General features: G+C 38.3%; 1 pseudogene; it reads right to left on the bottom strand.

Moving 5' to 3' along the window:
• The window catches only part of LOC128020189 (pre-mRNA-splicing factor CWC22 homolog), a 38218-nt pseudogene extending 31160 nt beyond the window's left edge, over positions 1 to 7058 (bottom strand).
• Positions 7059 to 18281: the final 11223 nt, after the last annotated feature.

Raw genomic sequence — 18281 nt, 5'->3', positions numbered from 1 at the left:
TATGCGGGTGAGCCAGAGTTCTGTCGATCATTTCTGTCTCATTGTTCTCTGCACTTCGCCCTGCAGCCCCGCACGTTCTACACCGAGGAAATGAAGGTGGCATTCGTCTTATCTCTACTTACGGGAAGGGCTGCCCTCTGGGGGACGGCGGTGTGGGAGAACCAAGACAGCTGCTGTGCCTCGTTCCACGCACTTTCGGAAGAGATGAGACGGGTCTTCGACCGCTCCGCCGCCGGGAGGGAAGCGGCTTGGCTTCTCACGGACCTACGTCAGGGGGAAAGGTCCGTTTCCGATTATTTGATTGAGTTCCGCACCCTGGCGGCGGAGTGTAAGTGGAACGAGGAGGCGCAGTGGGATCACTTCCTGCATGGGTTGGCTGACCGCATCCAACAGGAGATCCGCGCCGTCGAGCTCCCCACTTCTCTCAACAGTCTGATTGACCTAACCATCAGAGTGGAGAATCGACTCGATCAAGCCACCAGACGGAGGGGGAGAGCAGTTCTCGCGAACAGACCGGAGGCTCAGTATCAGCGCTCAGATGTTGCGGTCAGCCCACCGGGAGATCTTGAACCCATGCAGGTGGGGCGAGCTCGGCTCTCCCGGGAGGAGAGGATCAGGCGGAGATCCCTGGGACTATGTTTATACTGCGGCAGTCAAGAACATCACATCCAGCGTTGTCCGGTAAAAGACCAAGCCCGATAGTAAGACGGAGGCTACTATCGGGTGGGATCTCTGCCAGAAAGACCTCATCTACATCGACACTCCTTCCGGTGAGTCTACGGTGGTCCACCCACGCACTCGAGCATCACGCCTTGTTGGATTCTGGGGCAGAGGGTAATTTCATGGACTTCCAGTTCGCTAGTAAGCTTAACATTCCTCTTACCTCCCTCAAACACCCCATTGCACCCTTTGCTCTCAATGGACACAGACTACCAGTCATCACTCAGACCACCTTACCTGTTTCCCTCACCACATCTGGCAATCATACTGAGGAGATATCATTTTACATTACGGACTCACCTCAATCCCCCATCGTTCTCGGTCACACCTGGCTTCAGAAACACAACCCCAGCATCAATTGGCGCCTTGGATCTGTGGTTAGCTGGAGCGAGGAATGTCATTTGTCTTGTCTTTTGTCTGCTGGTGTTAATGTTTCTGAGTCTGTGTTTCAGGGGGAAGCAGTGGATTTGACTAGCGTGCCCGCGGAGTACCACGACCTGAAGGAGGTGTTCAGTAAGTCTCGTGCTGATTCTCTTCCTCCTCATCGTCCCTATGACTGTGCGATAGAGTTATTGCCAGGTACTTCTCCGCCTAAGGGCAAGTTATATTCTTTGTCTGTTCCAGAGACGGCGGCCATGGAGAAATATATATCCAGTTCTCTAGCAACGGGGTTTATCCGCCCTTCCTCTTCTCCAGCGGGGGCGGGGTTCTTTTTTGTGGGAAAGAAGGACGGATCCTTGCGACCTTGCATTGACTACCGAGGGCTGAACAACATAACGGTAAAGAATACCTATCCTTTGCCGCTTATGTCTTCAGCTTTTGAGAGGTTGCAGGGAGCGTCCGTTTTCACTAAATTGGACTTACGTAATGCTTATCATTTGGTCCGCATCAGGGAGGGGGATGAGTGGAAGACTGCCTTTAACACCCCTAGAGGCCATTTTGAGTACTGCGTTATGCCGTTCGGGCTAACCAACTCGCCGGCAGTCTTTCAAGCACTCGTTAATGACGTGTTGCGAGACATGGTCGATCTGTTCATATATGTTTACCTGGATGACATATTGATTTTTTCTTCGTCTCTCCAGGAACACGTGCAACACGTACGACGAGTGCTTCTGCGGTTGCTAGAGAATGGATTGTTTGTCAAGGCGGAGAAATGCGTTTTTCATGCACAGTCTGTTTCTTTTCTAGGACACATCATTTCGACTGAGGGTGTTCGCATGGATCCTGAGAAGGTTAAGGCTGTGGTAAATTGGCCATCCCCAGAGTCTCGCAAGGCCCTGCAGAGATTTCTGGGGTTCGCCAATTTTTACCGGCGTTTCATTCGCAATTTCAGCCAACTAGCCGCTCCTCTGACCGCCTTGACCTCCCCTAGTTTGACGTTCAGGTGGTCAGACGCAGCTGAGGCTGCGTTTGCCAAACTGAAAAGCTGCTTTGTTTCAGCTCCCATTCTCGTCACCCCTGATCGCTCACGTCAATTCATAGTGGAGGTCGACGCGTCAGAGGTGGGGGTAGGAGCAGTGTTATCCCAACGCGCATCCTCAGACGGAAAGGTGCATCCGTGCGCGTATTATTCTCACCGTTTATCTCCTGCAGAAGTTAATTATGACATTGGCAATCGAGAGTTGTTGGCAGTCAAACTTGCACTGGAAGAATGGCGTCACTGGCTTGAGGGGTCGGGTGTACCTTTCATTGTATGGACGGACCATAAGAATCTCGAATACATTAGAACCGCCAAAAGACTTAACTCCAGGCAGGCTCGGTGGGCATTGTTTTTCGGTCGTTTCGATTTTACACTTTCTTACCGGCCGGGTTCCAAAAACATCAAACCCGATGCTTTATCCCGTCTTTTTGAGCGTTCCGATCGTACTGCTACTCCCGAGCCCATTTTACCGGGGACCATCATTATCTCCGCGCTCAGGTGGGAGGTCGAATCGAAGGTGTTGACCGCCTTAGAAGGGGTAACGCCCCCGGCTCGTTGCCCACCGAACCGATTGTTTGTGCCGGAGAGGTTACGGTCAGACGTTCTCCAGTGGGGTCATTGTTCCAGTGTTGCTTGTCACCCAGGGGTTAGTAGAACTAGATTTCTGGTCAAGCAACGATTTTGGTGGCCTGGTATGGCTCGTGACGTCCACGATTTCGTCTTGGCTTGTTCAGTTTGCGCTATTGGTAAGACTTCCAATCGACCTCCAGATGGGTTACTCTTACCGCTGTCTGTCCCTTCAAGACCCTGGTCCCACATTTCGCTAGATTTTATCACCGCCCTCCCGCCCTCTAAAGGCAATACGGTGATTTTAACCGTAGTGGACCGGTTCTCGAAGGCGACTCATTTTATTCCCTTGCCCAAATTACCTTCAGCCAAGGAAACCGCGGTAGCTGTCATTGACCACGTCTTCCGCATACATGGCCTCCCGACAGACGTGGTTTCTGACAGGGGTCCCCAATTTGTGTCCAAATTTTGGCGAGAATTTTGTAAATTGTTAGGAGCGACTGTTAGTCTTTCTTCCGGGTTCCATCCCCAGAGCAATGGTCAAACCGAACGAGCCAATCAGGATGTCGAGAGGGTTTTGCGATGTTTGGTTTCCAATAATCCTTCGTCCTGGTGTCAGCAACTCTCAGTTGTGGAGTACGCACACAATTCTTTGCCAGTGTCATCTACGGGCATGTCTCCATTTAAGTGTAGTTTAGGGTACCAACCACCTAATTTTGTCAGTACGGAATCCGAGGTTTCGGTCCCCTCCGCACACGCATTAGTCCAGAGGTGTCACCGCACCTGGACCAGAGCTCGCAGAGCTCTGCTCCAGGCTAGGTCGCGCACCAAGGCTAAGGCCGATCGCCACCGGTCGAAGCCTCCCCGTTACGTCGTCGGTCAAAGAGTGTGGCTTTCTACCCAGAATATTCCTATGCGGTCCGTTTCTAACAAACTTGCTCCCAAATTTATTGGCCCGTTTTCTATTACCAAGATTATTAATCCGGTAACCGTGCGTCTTAGCCTTCCTCCGGCGTACAGGAGGATTCATCCCGTGTTCCACGTCTCCAAAATTAAATCGGTGATTTCTTCCCGTCTTAATCCGCCTGCTCCGGTTCCCCCCCCGCCTCGTCTCGTTAATGGGGAAACCACCTATTTGGTTAATCGTATTCTGGACTCTAGACGGAGGGGACGCGGTTTTCAGTACTTGGTGGATTGGGAAGGTTACGGTCCGGAGGAGAGGAGCTGGGTTCCTGCTCGGGACATATTGGATCACCACCTTATAGATGATTACAATCTACAGGTAAAGCAGGCTGGGAACGTCAGGTGACGTCCTAGGGGAGAGGGTACTGTCACGGTAGGAAATCCAGTGTTTCCTCCGTGTCATGTTTTGTTATTGTTTTTGTACTTACGTTGTCTCCATGTGCTCGTTTAGTTGATTGTCATCACCTGGGTGTTGATTGTCTCGCTCCAGCTGATCGTCATCATACCTCTGCTACTTATACTCACCTCGCTCTCTCTCTGTTGTCAGATCCTCTCTTATGTCTCCATGCACTAGCTGGATTACCGTCCTCCGTGTTTGTGTGCTGGTTTGGATTCGTGTTGTCGTCCGCGTGTCAGTGTTCCGGTCTGTTCCTGGTTCCAACCATTGACCACCTTCACCTGCACCGCTGACTTCACCTTCCCGCTCTTCTCACGCCACCGTAGACCTTCCTTGCCATTGCCAACACTCTGGACACTCTTTATCAATAAACAACATCTGATTGCCTGCAATTGCTTCCTCCTCTTTTATCTGTCGTTACAATAACACACACTATGTGGTGATGCCGTAGGACTTAGTGAGAACCACTATGGATGATAAATTTGCTCTGCAGCCTTTTTATTATTTTCATGCACACCGCACTATAATGTGATGCATAAAAAATACAGAGTTTTGGCCGTTACAAAGTCTCCAAGTCTCCAAAATACAAAAAAATATACTCATGTGTGGTCAAGTATCCTTGTGCAGGTGTCAGGAGAATGGAAGAGACTTGTGCTGTTTTCACTCAGGAAGATTTTAGATTTGCAACAGCTCTGCAGAAGGGATGATTGAAAGCATTTTATAGATCATAACACAGACTATGAGAGCTACTGAAGTGAGACGTTGGTGATGAGCTCTAGAGACCAGGGAGCAATAGATCAGATAAACAGGTATGAGTGGCAAGGTAATGTGTGTCTGCAGTGTTACACTGAGGCTGGATGCAGATGAGCCCTGAGACAGAGACTTCTATGGAGAAACACTTATTATAAATTAAGGGAGCTGCCAGAAGCAAATAATAGCAGAAATATGAACAAATACACTAATGTTCAAAAGTTTGGGAGGTCAATAAGATTATTTATTTAAAATAAAATTATACTTTTATTCAGCAAGAATGCATAAAACTAATCAAAAGTGACAGTAAAGACATTTGCAATTTTACAAAAAATTTATACTTCAAATAATAAAAAACATATATATATTTCATAATATTACTTTTTACTGTATGTTTATATTAATTCAATACATCCTTTTGAGTACAAGAGACTTCTTTCAATGTGAAAATGCCAGGATGCAAAAAATAATAATCATCTTTACAAAAAAAAAAATTACCAAATTCCTTTCAGACTTAAACTGAAAATCTATTGATTGATAAAATATTTGTAATATTAAAGGAATTTAAAGTCAGATTCCACTACAGTTGTTCAAAATGCCTAAAACTAAAAAAGCATCACAATTAATCCTAATTTTACAGTCTGACAAAAAAAAAAAGAAAAGATTTTATTCCTCTTGGTTGAAACAAGTCATTTGATTGATTTGCTAACTACACATACTGTGTTCACCCTCAACAGGTGCGTCTACAGTGAAGCAGTGCTCAGTCACCGTGTTCGTCCTTGTGCTGACTTAGGAAATGTTGAAAGTAGGTCTCAGCTGTGAGGAAGCAAGCAGGCTTATGTGCCAGTTTAGTGCTGAGGCAACAGTTTTCTGGTCATGGGATATACGGTTTCTTCTATCTGAGATTAATTATTTTTAACTATAATATCCAGAGGATATAGGATCAGTGGCATTATGATTTAAAGGGACAGTTCACCCATTTATTAATAAAAAATAAAAACAAAAAAGAAATTGGTCCATGCACTGAAAGCCAGTGGGGTCCAAAACAGCACTGGACCCCTATGACTCTCATTAAAAATCTTTTCCTTCAAAATATATTACAACATTATAAAAATTAGTAAGTTATTTTCATTTTGGGGTGAACGTTCCCTGTAACAATCCATGGCAAAAAGTGATTAATGATTTACTTAATTTATTCAAACACTATAAAACATGGTGTCACAATGCTTTTATTTGACTATTTTTCTAATGCAATATAAAAAAATAAAAATAAAAATAAAAATCAAAGGACATACTTACCAACTACCCTCCTGCTGTCATTATCATCACTGTCTCCATCCTCAGATGAACTTGTGCTGGCTTTTCTTTCACGCTGCTCCATTTCTCCAGGGCTAGGAGGCTGGAAGACAGAGAGAGGACACAGAGTAAAAATAAACCAGTGCTGTAACAAAGTGCAAGTACAGTAGGTCTACGTGTACAAGTGTGCATTGGGATAACAGTGTGCTAAAAGAAGGCCAAAGACAGAGGAATGGAATTTTAAATAAAGCCTAAAAACAGTGCGCTACTGTACCTCCCTGTTTAAACCTTGTACAGGTGATCGGACAAAAGATCACTGTTCACATCTTATTAACATTTAAATACATCTCCTGTGACCAATTGTGATTCCAGAGTCTCTGATGACTACTACTAACTGTGGTTTGATTTGAAAACATTTTGGATTCAATTTACACATCAATTTAATATTCTACTGATTAAACTAAAATAAAGCAAACAGTAGATGCTGCCTTAACTAAAAATAAGCATAAGTATGTTTTCTCAACCAAAATATTCTGAGAAGATGGAGAGAGGCATTATGACATATGTGCGTATGTGTGTGTGTGTGTGTGTGTGTGTGTTCAACAGAAGAAAGAAGTCCATACAGGACTGGAACAACATAAGGGTTAGTAAATGGTGACAACTGTATTTTTTCGGTGACCTATACCTTTAATATAATGCAGTAGCAAACCCTATGTTACAAAATAACAAAGGTAAAATTTCCGTTTTTATTGCAGAATTGGAGGTCACACAAGACACTTCAGACAGTAATTTTCCATTCTGCAGCAGGGAAGTAAACTTCAATTACAAGCGGTGCTGAGAAGCTATCAGTGAACTAACATCTGGAGCTGCAGTAGCAGCCGTAAAGCATCACTCTCTAAATTCGATTTCACTGAATATGCCACTCACAGCTGCCACTGCCACCATTTCAATCAAAATTCAATTTGCTGTTCAGCAGGACAGGCAGGAAGCAGATTCGTGTTTTCTGGGGTGTTGGTAATGCGAAACTCTCCATGCTGTTTCTGCACCAGCCGCAGATGGATGCGGGACACTCAAAGAATAGCCATGAGCTTGCTTTCCTCTGTTTAAAGAACAGTCTCACTCTTGACATGCTATCTGTCCCCACTGAGTCTAATCCCAGGCCATACACAGTGGGTGACTCAAGTGATTTCTACAAGCTTATGGGAAGCTGGTCTTTCAAACATGGATCTGCCATTCAGCAGGTAGGCTGGTATTTCAGAGTTACACACACACTGAAAATGCTGAGCGCTTGAGGAATAAATCATTCTGTAACACAGTGCCTGGCCAGCAATAAAAAAAAGGATAATAAGTGAGAGAGGGGGGCGAGAGCCATATTCAGCACTTTACATAAACTTAGAAAACCTACACTGGAGTTTCTTTCAGTGCCAATGAAGAAAATGACATTAGAACAGGACTATATTTAAAAAATAAAAATAAAATGACAGCAAATAACCAATAACAATCCAACTTCCCGCAGAGTTGAGCTCCAACACACCTGCCTGAAAGTTTTTAGTGACGCTGGCCTGAAGACCTTGATCAGCTGGTTCAGGCGTGTTAACTGGGCAGGAGCCAAAGGAGGCCCTCCAGTGGGAAAAATAAAACATTTCAAAGGACCCTATAATAATAATTATTATAATAATGAGGTTTTATGAATTCAGTTGATTAACTTTTTTTCTTTTATTAAACCATTTAGATGGAATCTAGAAATTTTTTAACTGGGAAAGTAATAATAATAATAATAATAATAACAAAATGTGTGAAAAAAAAAAAAAAAAAAGATTTCATAGGGTGTTACACCAGGAGTGGGGCTGAACACCTCTGGTTTATACCATACAGGCTGGGGTTACCTGTAATTTGTAACAATGCAAAAATGATACAAAATGATGTGAAAAACCTGTTTTTCTCAAGAAATGTTTCTTGAGCACTAAATCAGCATATTAGTACAATTTCTGACACTGAAAATTCAGCTTTGCCATCCTAGGAATAATTAACATTTTAAAATATATTCAAACAGAATTTTTATTTTATTTCAAATTGTAAAAAACAATTCACAATATTAATAATATTACTATTTTTATTGTATTTTTGGTCAAATAAATGCATCCTCTGTGAGCATCAGAGACTTCTTTTCAAAAACATAAAAAAATTCTACCAAACCCAAACTTTTGAACTGTAGTGTTTCAAACGGTCATATAAGATGGTCACATTCTGCACTCCTATGGAGCTTTTCCACTGCACGGTATGGCTCGGTATGGTTCACTTTTGGGGGTTTTCCACTGGGTACAGTACCTGGTACATTTTTTTTAGTACCACTTCGGTTGAGGTTCCAAGTGAACTGTACCGTTACCAAAGCGTGACGTGTAAACTCTGCTGATCATGGATTGGCCGGAAATAATCATCACTACCTGCATCACTGAACTTGCAACACAAACACAAAAAAACTGCTAGATTTAAACAAGCACAGCCAGCGAAGGATCGAACACAACTGTTTTGAACAGGCACAACAATAAAGACGTGAATAATCTCCCCCACTCTAAAGAGGTACTAAAATGCAGTGGAAATGCAAAGCGAGTCGAGCCGTGCTGTACAGTACTGAGCCGTACAAAGCTGAATCGTACCACACAGTGGAAAAGCACCACTATATTGATGTGCTAAATGGCCTTGCAAAAAAAAAAATTACATACACGCAAAATCAAAACAATGAAATTCTTTAAAGGGGTCGTCGGGCGTTCATTTTCCACAAGTTGATATGATTCTTTGGGGGTCTTAATGAAAAGCCTGTAACATAGTTTGGTTAAAATTTCTCAATGGTAGTGTACTAAAAAAATTTTTTTTTACCCTGTCAAAAACAGCTCTTTTCAGAGCAAGCCATTTTGTAGCATTTTCCTTTAAATGTTAATGAGCTCTGCTGACCACGCCCCTCTCTTTCCTAGCCACTGTCAGAGGGACTGTTTACTGTAGCCACACTCATGAAACTTGCTAATTAGCACATTATTAGGAAAGGTGATTTGCATAGATTCCTTAAAATAACCTTATACTCACTACTTCTGTTGGTGAAGCTGGATCACGAATGATTCATGCAAAGATAGACGCATTTAGGTAGATCGTAGGGCGCATTCCTTTCAGAAACAAATGTAATCCACTGCGTCTCAAATGTTAGGAGCAAATGACGACTGCTGTGTTCATTATTACATCCAAGAACCGAACACCTTGATCGCTTAAGAGACATTCTTGAGTAAAACAAAGGACTGATGACAGCTCACTCAGAGTGGGTCTAAAATAAGAAACCAATCCTGGTGAAACCCTACTGTCAATCAAACAATTGTGGGAGGGGCCTATCTGTGTAACATCACAAAGATGGGCATTTAGTAGAAAAAAAAACACTGAGTAGATTTTTATCATTACAGGGTAGTTGTGTACACACACGGCCAACATATATTTCAGTTCAAACAACTAGTAAAAGAGCATGTAGCATCAGATGATACCCTTTAATATAGTTTGTGCCAAGCTAATACGTAGCCTAAGGTTAGTTTGTTAATCACACAGACAATTTAGTTTACACGGGCAAAGTGAGCTCTATTAAGTCTAAAGGCTTTAAAAATAACATGAAGAACCCTCAAATAAGAACATTTTTTCAGGAAAAAGAAAATACAAAATATAATTAATAAATACATTTTGCATTACGTGAAGAATAATTTGCCCAAAAAGACCAAATTTCAACAAAACCTATTATGGTCTTTGCTTGTTATCTGAATGTTTTCAAATGAGTTTCCACTATATACGAAACATACCTACTAAATAAATAAACAAGTGATATGACGACTAATATTTTCTAGAAAATAAATAAATTAATCCGTATTAATTAAATACAAATGTTTTTTTACTTGATCACATCATGTTTATTTGTTTACAACCTTGTCCCTTTAAAAATCTGTCTAGGGAATTTATGATTTATAGACAGAATTAATGAACCTGTAAAAGGCTGGTAAACAAAGAGTGTTTATAATAGTTTTTTTTTTTTTTTTGTCTGTGTTTATATTGCTATGATACACAGGTAACGTTCATCTAACACACTAAACAGCGCCATCTGATCCATGTGTAAGGAAAACCAAATCTAACACAAACACGAAGCGCTTTAAAGTGCCCCATCGTGATAAACATACATATATTTGTGTTTTAACGAGGATAGAGTGATGTCCCTACCTCATCTCTGGATGTAGGACTCATTTTCAATACCGTTTCGGACTCGTTTGACTCGGGCGCAATATTTCCTCTTTTACTGTCTATGAATATTTCCCGCGGTCTTCTGGGAGTGATGCTACGAAGTTCAAAAGCGGAACTCAACGCGTTGGTTCACACTGCATTACTGAACATATGCTAGTACGAGATGATTATCACTAATGGAAAAAACAACTATGATCCAGGAAACAGATGCCTTGATATTGTTTTACAGTATATTTTAATGTCTTGAGGCTAATTTAATGTTCTGTCCACGCCACAGCAAAATAAGTGTAATTTAATAATTAATGCTAAGAGAAAGACAGTTTTTTTTTTCTTTTTTTGATTGGTTTGTGTTTTTCTTACAACTATTGTTTCCAGGAATCACTGTTTATGTCATAGTCGTCAATTAGTGGCACTTTTGATTACTTCGAATCCTCTGTCTTAATTCATCACACATCTTAGAATAAAGATCTGATCATACTTTGAAAAACCTTCAAACTAGTAGGCCTAATACCGGTGTTTTTTTTTTTTTTTTTTTTTTTTTTTTTTTTTATCACAACTCTCAAAAGAATAATTGATCTGATGCTTAATAAACACTTTTAGATCATGAGAGAAAATCAACAACATTTCTGATCTTCACACACTGTCCCTCCGGTCTGTTCACCAGACACCTCTTATTAACATTTACATTTAGTCATTTAGCAGATGCTTTTATCCAAAGCCACTTACAAATGAGGACAGTGGAAGCAATCAAAAACAACAAGAGAGCAATGATATTTACATTTAATCATTTAGCAGAATTTAAATAATATAATAAATAAAAAGAAAACAGATAGAATAGATAAAGAATAGAGCAAGCTAGTGTTAGAGATCTTTTTTTAAGAATAGAATTAGAATAGTGAGTGCTAAATTATTTCCATCAAAGCCAAAAATAAACTCTTTTTAAAAGGTGCTGTCTAAATTTTTTGGCATGATATTAATAATAATAATAATAATAATAATAATAATAATAATAATAATAATAATAATAATAATAAAAAAATTCTACACCTTAAAAAAATTCTACACCTTAAAAAGGCACAATGTATAACTTATAATTTTGGCTATGATAATTTATCATGTAAAACTTGGTAATATAACTTATTTACTTTAAAATCATAGGGGACAACTGTTAAAGAATCATATACATCATTAACCTGAAAAAAAAAAATGATTTAATTTAATTTAATTGAACTGTGAATTAAAAAAAAATGTATCTAAAGCTTACAGCTGTTTTGCATAAACTGTTATCCACAGTAAAGTATTTATTCTATAAAATGCCCATTTCATCTAATTTCATATCATCCCTTTTTATCTCTTATCATAAAGGCACATAAAAAATTTTTTTTAAAAACTTGCACAAAGGGAACGGATGCTATATGTCTATAAAAAGAGATTGGTATTTAGTTACAGGCCATGTAACAGTGCCCATATTTTCAACCGTCTCTGTATCATTGTTTACATTAATCATTTCAAGGATTGCATTTGGTCTGTTGTACAAATCCTCTTGTTTATTGACACTAACCACAATCTCTGGTTCTGTAAGCTTTTAACCGTACAGCTCTTAATACTCAGGATGCATGTTTTCTTAGAAGCATCACTCTGATAAATGCTGCCTCCTCATGTAGGCTATGCATGAGTCATGAACAGCTTGTGGTTTGAAAAATACCTACACCTACTTTCAAACCATGTGTTTGACACAATAAATAACTGCATTTATCTGCACACACTGTATAATGACAAAGACAAAATGAGCGTTTAACAACTTCATGCCAAGCATTCTTGACCGATCATGCTCTTGTTTCGTGAAGGCTAAGACAGTGGATATTTTTTTTTGTTAAATAGGCTATTATTCCATCCCAGAGGGCGTTTATTTTCCCATGCAGCGTTTGTTTAAGGGCTGATGTGTCATTTTCTTTAACTGAAACAACACGTCTGTTGTGAAGTGACCTGAACTGCCTCCTTGCTATTGTTGTTATTTCCACTTCTGACTCTCTCAAAGCAGTTAGTCTGCAAAAGTGTGAATGTCAAGGGACATAAAATATCTGTGCCGAGCTTCAGGCTACTCAAGACATCTCCTCCTCTTCCAGGAGCAGAGCTTTTCACAATAAAGTGGGGGAGGGTATAGCTCTTACACTTTTTTGCTAAATGTTTACAGTAAAACAATTATGAAACACAAACATATTTACACTATGATGCAACAAAAGGTAAAGGGAAACACTGAAAAACAATTCACTCAGAAGTATCTAGTCAATTTCAAATAATTACAAAGAAACGGCAAGTAACAGATTTAATTACGCATGCAATAATGAATCAGAAAGGCTGAAATAATTTTTTGTAAAACTTACTTCAATAATCCACTAATCTACACTGTTTTTAAATAAACAGAAAATAATTTATGTAATAATCTACCAAAATCTATCAATCAAACCATTATTTTGGACAGCAGATACTGGAATTAATTCATTTACATTGGTTAGATGGTCTTGAAAACAAGAATTTTTCACCTTAACATTTTGCATTCAAAAATTATCTTTGAAAAAAAATCTAAATTATCATGAAAATACTTAGATTCATAAAATAAAATACTTTTTTCAAATACTTAGATACTTCAATTAGGATATATTTTTAATTAAAAATCAAGGTCCCACTTTATATTAGGTGGCCTTAACTACTATGTACTTACATAAAAAATAAGTACAATGTACTTATTGTGTTCATATTGTATTGTAAAACACTTTTGCTGCTATTGAGCTGGGATAGGGGTAAGGTCAGGGAGAGGGTTGGAGGTATGGGTAAGTTTAAGGGTGGGTTAAGGTGTAAAGTATGGGTCAACAGTGTAATTATCAATGTAATTACAGAAATTAAATACAGATGTAATTACATGTAGTTTTTTTTAAATATAAGTACAATGTAAAAACATGTATGTACACAATAAGTACATTGTACTAAATTATTAATTAAAATGTAAGTACATAGTAGTTAAGGCCACTTAATATAAAGTGGGTCCAAAATCAAATATATTACTGTAAATATTAAATATAAAATATTTTATGATTGGGACAGTAAGTTTTTTTTATTTTAAGATTGTATATGTATATTATCAAGGATGCATTAAAAATAGATCAAAATAAATAATTTAATGCTGCTCTTTGGAACTTTCTATGTATCATTTATTCTTATTCTATTTTTCATTATATAAAGTGAGTTAAAAGGTTTTTTTTTTCTTTGTCCAAATAAATAAATCTTATATTCAAAATACAACACTGCCATCTATTGGTACTAAAAAGTTCATTGACTGCACTTCCTTCGTTTAATTCCAAATTAGAGCAGAAACAAAGTACACAATTTATAAGAACAATTAAAACGTCAATATTCAAATGTTCAGAATACCTGATATGCTATACAGCGCTCAAATCTAAGCCCTTATAAATTTATTCATGTGTATTCATGTTGGTTCCATACATTTTTTAACTAAAGTTTTGATTTAATAACTTTACATGTCAAGTTGTACAATGGTAAAAGCTTTTCTGTACTGAATATACACACAAGTATACACATCATTTTCATAAAAAGAAAGCTTTTAAAAAGCTCAGACTCTTATTTAGACATTTTTTTAAACATCTCCCAACATCATCAAGACAGAATTTGAATATATCAATTGAAAACGTGTTCATTACTGGAAAGTGGTATTCAGGTTACTGTCTTCTATCACTTAAATAGACAAACAAATGTTTTTCTGTCAATGGCTGTGTATAGGCAGCCTAGCTTTGAGTAATATAATGTTTGACGTGCTACATTTATTCTGTCCAGAGTCAGCTGAAGCAGCAGGCACAGAGCTACTCACAGCAGCCAAACGTTTCATGCTCCTATTTAACGTGCAAAGTTGCTTCACATTTAATGTTCCTTAATGTGAACTAGAGGATAAACAAACAGCATAATGATTCCCTTAATGTACCATGCATAAAGAGCTGATCTCTGTGCCTGACAAAAATATAATGTATGTATTTGTTACATTTTATTGCATTTTATTGCATTAGATTTATGTTGAGTACCTCAATTACAATACATAGTACAGCTAAGCTAAATATATTAGTATAAATATGAAATATAGTTTAATCATATATACAGTGAACAATCAAAATAAAAATACATTTAAATTACCATTTTAAAATAATCAGTTACTTTTTTTTAAAGAAATTGATATTACTTTTCAGCAAAGATACATTAAAATAATATATATATATATATATATGTTGTATTCATTAAAAATTCAAAAAAATATGTTATTTTAAACTTTCTCTAATTCAAAAAATCCTGATTTGAAAAAGTATAGCAGTTTCCATAAAAATATTAAGCAGTTCCGTTTTCAGCATTGATAATAGTAAGAAATGTTTCTTGAGCAGCATATCAGCATGCTAGAATGATTTCTGAAGGATCATGTGGCACTGAAGACTGGAGGAATGATGCTGAATAATTTACATTTTAAAATATTTTGAAATAGAAAACAAATTGTAATAATATTTCACAATATAACAGCTTTTTCTGTTTTTTGAATCAAATAATTGCAGCCTTGATAAGCAAAAGAGACTTATCACCCCCCCCCCCCCCCCCCCGATTTTGAGCAGTAGTCGATTTTGATTTAAAACATGAAGCTACTTTTTTTTTTTTCGCAGTGAAATTTTATTTTAAGCACCTGATTCTCTTGTAAATGCAAAAAGTCAAACAATCAGAATTTGGGAGAAAAGAGCTCAATTGTCAATTTTCTGTGAAATGGAATGCTAAGGTAATTATCCTTTTGAAAAGCCAATGGTAGTTAATACATACATACATACATATATACATATATATATATATATATAGTATTGTTCAAAATAATAGCAGTACAATTTGACTAACCAGAATAATCAAGGTTTTTAGTATATTTTATTGCTACGTGGCAAACAAGTTACCAGTAGGTTCAGTAGATTGTCAGAAAACAAACAAGACCCAGCATTCATGATATGCACGCTCTTAAGGCTGTGCAATTGGGCAATTAGTTGAAAGGGGTGTGTTCAAAAAAATAGCAGTGTCTACCATTGACTGTACAAACTCAGAACTATTTTGTACAAACATTTTTTTTTTCTGGGATTTAGCAATCCTGTGAATCACTAAACTAATATTTAGTTGTATGACCACAGTTTTTTAAAACTGCTTGACATCTGTGTGGCATGGAGTCAACCAACTTGTGGCACCTCTCAGCTGTTATTCCACTCCATGGTTCTTTAACAACATTCCACAATTCATTCACATTTCTTGGTTTTGCTTCAGAAACAGCATTTTTGATATCACCCCACAAGTTCTCAATTGGATTAAGGTCTGGAGATTGGGCTGGCCACTCCATAACATTAATTTTGTTGGTTTGGAACCAAGACTTTGCCCGTTTACTAGTGTGTTTTGGGTCATTGTCTTGTTGAAACAACCATTTCAAGGGCATGTCCTCTTCAGCATAGGGCAACATGACCTCTTCAAGTATTTTAACATATGCAAACTGATCCATGATCCCTGGTATGCGATAAATAGGCCCAACACCATAGTAGGAGAAACATGCCCATATCATGATGCTTGCACCTCCATGCTTCACTGTCTTCACTGTGTACTGTGGCTTGAATTCAGAGTTTGGGGGTCGTCTCACAAACTGCCTGTGGCCCTTGGACCCAAAAAGAACAATTTTACTCTCATCAGTCCACAAAATGTTCCTCCATTTCTCTTTAGGCCAGTTGATGTGTTCTTTGGCAAATTGTAACCTCTTCTGCACATGCCTTTTTTTTAACAGAGGGACTTTGCGGGGGATTCTTGAAAATAGATTAGCTTCACACAGACGTCTTCTAACTGTCACAGTACTTACAGGTAACTCCAGACTGTCTTTGATCATCCTGGAGGTGATCATTGGCTGAGCCTTTGCCATTCTGGTTATTCTTCTATCCATTTTGATGGTTGTCTTCCGTTTTCTTCCACGTCTCTCTGGTTTTGCTCTCCATTTTAAGGCATTGGAGATCATTTTAGCTGAACAGCCTATCATTTTTTGCACCTCTTTATAGGTTTTCCCCTCTCTAATCAACTTTTTAATCAAAGTACGCTGTTCTTCTGAACAATGTCTTGAACGACCCATTTTTCTCAGCTTTCAAATGCATGTTCAACAAGTGTTGGCTTCATCCTTAAATAGGGGCCACCTGATTCACACCTGTTTCTTCACAAAATTGATGACCTCAGTGATTGAATGCCACACTGCTATTTTTTTGAACACACCCCTTTCAACTAATTCAACTAATTGCCCAATTGCACAGCCTTAAGAGCGTGCATATCACGAATGCTGGGTCTCATTTGTTTTCTGAGAATCTACTGAACCTACTGGTAACTTGTTTGCCACGTAGCAATAAAAAAATATACGAAAAACCTTGATTATTCTGGTTAGTCACATTGTACTGCTATTATTTTGAACAATACTGTATATATATATATATATATATATATATATATATATATATATATATATATATATCCAAGCAAGTATTGCAGTCTGGATAAAGTGTTATTACACAGCCTCAACAGATCCTGAATTCTATATTCATGCCAATCCACCAGTGACTTCACAGTTTACAGTATGCCACATAGCATGACCCAGAACAAATATCCACAGGATGTTTGCAGAAATACTTTCATAGCACTGCAAACACAGATATGAGATGGATATTAAAAATAGAAATGGTTGGCTGCTTTCTAAATGCAATATCACATAGAAAAAAAAAATGATGGTCTGATTCTTTTCCAAGTTGTCCGTGGAGGATATGAATAAATGATTTGTTTCATCTCCTTTCTGTTCCATTAAGTGTGACTAATAGGTTTGAGCTGACATGAGTTCAAGCCATTGCCACAGTCCCGCCATGATGTTATGAGACAGAATATTGTTTAGAGGGCAGGTTATCACAGCTCAGAGTTTTATATGTTTGAATGTGAAATCAAAGAAGCCTGGTTTCCCCACGGGAGACAGGAAGGATAACAAGAGGATACCGGCGTAGAGAGAGAAAAGCAAAGGAATGTCAGAAGCTTGTGTGCTGTAAGCATTGTGTCTTTGACAAAAAAACAATTGCAGCCTTCTAAGATACATAATTTTAAGAAATACAGAATCCATAGCAATAAGTGGGAAAAAATCAATCTGTGATGGTAGAGGAAGTAAGAGAAATTACTTTGGATTGTGCTGATAGTTAAAGAGATAGTTCACCCATGAATGAAAATTTAGTCATTTACTCATTTTCAAGTTGTTCCAAACCTGAATGAGTTTCTTTCTTCCACTGAGCGCAAAAGAAGATATTCTGGAGAATGTCAGTAACCAAACAGTAGCCTACCACAGTATGGGAAAAAAATACAGTGGTAGTGGCTCCTTGCAACTGTTTGTAAATGGTGACTGAATTTTGGGTGAACTATTCCTTTAAATAAAGATCCAGATTTTTGTTTATTATTGTCTCATGTCATTCAGTTTGGACTTTGTTGTCTGCATGCACTGTTCCCCTCCACTGAGTTAATTGTGCCATTCTGTTCAGGTTCATGTAGTTCATTCTCCTTGTTTGGTCTGTCGTCTGTGTATTTAAGTTCCTGTCTGTTCAGTTCCAGTTTGTCTGGTCTCGTCAGCGTTTATGCTACACTGTGTGTGTTGGATTGAAAACTTCATAAACTTTCTTTTTCGTCTTCCTGCATTTATTGTTAGAAGCGTAGCTGTGACAGTTATCACATATTGTTGCGTTTGATATGTATGGCCTCAGAAGTGTAGCTCTGGATCATGTAATTATTTATCATTCTGATACCATACCAAAATACCATATTTTATATAAT

This window comes from Carassius gibelio, chromosome A9 (assembly GCF_023724105.1).
Source record: "Carassius gibelio isolate Cgi1373 ecotype wild population from Czech Republic chromosome A9, carGib1.2-hapl.c, whole genome shotgun sequence".
Lineage (NCBI taxonomy): Eukaryota > Metazoa > Chordata > Actinopteri > Cypriniformes > Cyprinidae > Carassius > Carassius gibelio.
This window is presented reverse-complemented; position numbering and strand designations above follow the sequence as displayed.